Genomic DNA, 4253 nt, shown 5'->3' on the forward strand with positions numbered 1-4253 from the left:
TTCTACTCTCTTCAATTCCATGGCTTCGACGTCGTCTTCTTCCCTTAAGACGTATATTCCTCTCTTCTCCTTGGATTGAGTCGATTTGGGGTTAATAGGCTTGGATCAAGTATCCCATGATTGTGCATTTTCTACTAGCATATCAAAATATTTCCATGCATCATCGGGTTCTTTATTAATGAATTCCCCATTGTATATCATCTCTAGGAATTGGCTCTTGGCCAAAGTCAGTCCATCATCGAAAAAGCTTATGACTTGCCAAATTTCGTAGCCATGATGTGGGCAAGCACTTAAAATGTCCTTGAACCTTTTCCAATATTAGAAGAAGGTTTCTTCCTCTTTCTGTGGGAAATTCATGATGACCCTTTTAAGGGTATTTGTCTTTTAACTGGGAAGAACTTTTTAAGGAACTCCCAGGTTATCTTAGCCCATGTCCCAATTAACCTTGGTCTTAAGGAGTGAAGCCATAACTTGGTCTTCTCCTTCAATGAGAAAGGGAATAATTTTAGTCTCAGGGTGTCTTCTGACATATTGTTAAAGTGAAAGGTCGCTACAATCTCATCAAACTCTTTGTGATGTAGGTATGGACTCTCAAAAACTAGTCCATAGAATTTCAGGAGTCGTTGGATCACTCCCGGCTTAAAATCCACATTTCTTGCATTATGTGGAAAGATCATGCAGGAAGGTGTATTCGTCCTCCCTAGTTGTAAGTAATCGCGTAGAGTTCTAGGTGGAGAACCATTGTGCACATTGTTCTTATCTTATTGTTCCTCAGCACGATAATAAGGTTGATTCTCAGTCGTGTTCTCAGTCAATTTAGAGGACCTTAAGTGTTGTCTAATCTGGTGATGGATAGGCAATCCTTCAATTAATCCTCCTTTACTTAAGAGACGGAGAGTGTTGTCACAAACCCACTTGGGCATGAAACACTTTCAACCCTAACTCTAAACTAAACCTACTTCTATTAGAAATAAAAACTACAAAAAACAAGAGGGTTGAAAGGATAGTACCTAATTGATGATTCTAGGTTAGGTTTTACTAAATAGAAGAAACAATGGTAGTAACTAAAAATCTTTTTTTTAAAATAATTTAGAAATGCAGTGAAAGTTAACCCTAATCCTATACTAATTCTAATACTAAGATATTTAAAAAATGCACAGCTAAAGTCCACGACAACGACGCTAAAAACTTAATCGAACAAACCCTAAGTGCAGGGCTGTGATATAGTAATAACTTAGTGAGGTTGAGATCGTACCCACAAGGACTTATGATTGTACGATTTCTGGAACACTTTAGAATTAAAACTAAAACTACTTCTAAAATCTAATTAAAGAATAATGATGTAATTAAAAATAAATTTAATAAAGATAAAATACTAAAAGGCCGAGAATCCACTTATAACCATCTTTAATGTTTAAATTACTTGATTCAATTGTATAACTCAATTGGAATCAAAGTCCTATCCTATCTAGTAGAATAATAGAGTAGTTAAATCATTATTTATATACAAATATATATTTGAATTTCAATAAATTGATTTTGACATTGAGCATCTAAGTATTGATTGTAGGGAATTTAAAGCATCCATTGTGACCATAGTCTACGTTAGATCAATGGATTTTACAATCAATCCTTTGCAAAATAGATAAGAAATTACTCTTAGCCTTCTTAAGCATCCAATGCCCAGAGTCGACAATGGATCAAAGTAAACTAGAAATATATCTTCATTCAAACCAAGCATCAATGAATTATTCAACAATAAAACCAATTACATGAATCAAAATAAACTAAGACATTAAAAATAACTACAATATTCACCTTTTAGCCCTAGTTAAGAGATTTAGCCAATCAAAGATATAATTAAACTAAAAATCCAAAGAAAAACATAAAAATTGAAGAAGAATTGAAGGATTGGAGGAGGACTAAGTAGAAGCTTCAAAAATCTTTGCTCTATCCCTTCTACCCTAATTCATATCTAGGAAAGCTACAATTACCCCTTTATATAGGAAAATCAACACCGATTTGAAATAGACTTCAATTTTACGCACATATGTTATGCTTCGGTCGCACCGACTGTAGCCTTCAACTATAGCTGAACATACCTTCGGTCGCACTAAATTCTCTCTCGATTGTAACCGAATTTCTCTGAAATAGATCTGTAGTCTCTATCTCCCTCAGGTCACATTGAACTTCCCTTCGATGGTACCAAGCATGGCTTCAATTGTACCTAAGTGTCAAGCTGAATTATCTTCGAAAATCACAATTTCTTGTTGGACTGTTCTATGCACATTTGGTCAAACCGAACCAACTTCAAGTGGGACCGAAAGTATGTTATTTTTATTGATGAACTTTGTGATTTTTTCAGTCTTTTCTCTCTCTCTTTTGCACTTAGTTTTCTTGGATATTTGGCACTTGAAATCTTCATTAATCACCTCCAAATATTTAAAACTTCACTTGTTCATTTTTTGAGCATTAAATCTTCTTTTTAATCATTCTTTTCATCTTAGCTCTGCAATCAACTCGCATAATAAAATATACATAAGTAGATCAATTAAGCACATCAATACTTATAATACCAATGCATAATAGGATGGAAATATACAATATTTCACACCCAACAACCAAATTCATGTCCCGGCATCAAAATGGTTTAAGTGTCAGGAAATGGTTTAAGTGTGAGGAACATGCAAATCAAATTCATGTCCCGGCATCAAAATTATAAAGCCCGACTACACCCTGGCCCTTTTCTATGTGGGGTCTCGATATCATCGGAAAGTGAACCCAAGAGCTTCAAATGGCCATGAGTATATACTTGTGGTGGTCGATTACTTCACCAAGTGGGTGGATGCACCATCCTACACCATTATAGCAGCATCTCATGTGATTAGGTTCATGAAGAACAATATCATCAGCTGACATGGAGTATCATATGCCATCATTATTGACAATGTGACACGTTTCATCAACAAGAAAATTGACAATTTTCAAGAAAAATTCAAGATTCAATGACATCGATCTAAACCTTATCATCCTTAGGTGAATGTAGGGGTCGAAGCCACCAACAAGACAGTCATCAAAATACATAAAAAGATGGTTAAGATATATCGTGACTAGTCAGAGATGCTTCCATATACACCTTGGGCTTATCGAACGTTGGCATGGTCTGCTACAAGCGCAACTCCTTTCAAGCTTACATATGGCATAGAGGCAGTTCTACTAGTTGAGACGGAAATTCCATCATTATAAGTGTTACTAGAAAGCAAGGACGAGGAAGGGGGAGTGGCAATAAGTCAGATAATATCAATTGCATCTTACAGACGAGAAGTGAATGCGTGCGCTAACTCTTTCACAATGTTATAAAAAAAGGATCTCTCGGGCTTACAAAAAGAGAGTCTGAAAGAGAAGCTTCAAAGTAGGTGATATGGTCAAGAAGTGCACTATTCCATTGAGAAAAGTTCAAACCCTCATGGGAAGGAGCGCTGATCATTCGAGAATTTTTTTCCAGGAGGCGCTATTCGGCTCACCAACTTGAAGGGAGAAGATCTTTCGAGCCAATCAATGCCGACAACGTGAAAGTCTTTCATGGGTAAGTCAATCTAACATTATTAGAAGGGTTACAGTAGTAGAGCTAAAACCAAACTAACCAAGGTTGGTCATCCTGCCATTGTTCACCAATAAGTGCTACAAATGAAGGGTTAAAGCAGAAAAAGGGAGAAAATATAGATACAAAAGGAAATAAAGAGAAAATAAGGATAAAATAAAGAGTGCGCAACCCAAAAGATATAGAAAAATTGACTTCAAAGCACAAATCAACCACCCCTTCACCCCTCAGGATGAACCTAACCAAAGTCAACAGCTTTACCATTATGACCCAAGACGAGGTTGGAGAGACTACCAATCGACTGGCAACGATGGAATTTCCAACCTTTCAACCACTTCAAAAGTCAAAGAAAATAAAAAAAGAAAGATGTGCCTAAACAAAGAGGGCAGAGTGAAAACCCAAAAGGGCGCTTCAAGTAAAAATAGTGGGCACATAGTGGACTTGGTGAAAATCCAAAAGGGCGCCAAGGGTTAAAAAAAAACATAAGCTACCAAGGGGTAGTAAAGATCAAAGACCCGGGACGTGGTGAAAACCTAAACGGGTGTCAAGGGCAAAAATAATGGGAAAAGTCGATTGTAGTGAAAACTTGAAAAGGCACTATAGGAAAAAATGGCTTGAACAAGAAGAGAGAGAGAGAGAGAGAGAGAGAGAG

The 4253-nt window shown here is 36.5% G+C and overlaps 1 non-coding gene across 1 annotated transcript; it reads left to right on the forward strand.

The window, feature by feature from the left end:
- The first annotated feature begins 268 nt into the window (after positions 1 to 268).
- Positions 269 to 375, forward strand: LOC131226428 (small nucleolar RNA R71). The gene has a single exon (XR_009161814.1). It is a non-coding gene; the product is annotated as a small nucleolar RNA R71 (small nucleolar RNA).
- Positions 376 to 4253: the final 3878 nt, after the last annotated feature.

The sequence above is a fragment of the Magnolia sinica genome, chromosome 14, assembly GCF_029962835.1.
Source record: "Magnolia sinica isolate HGM2019 chromosome 14, MsV1, whole genome shotgun sequence".
Taxonomy (NCBI): domain Eukaryota; kingdom Viridiplantae; phylum Streptophyta; class Magnoliopsida; order Magnoliales; family Magnoliaceae; genus Magnolia; species Magnolia sinica.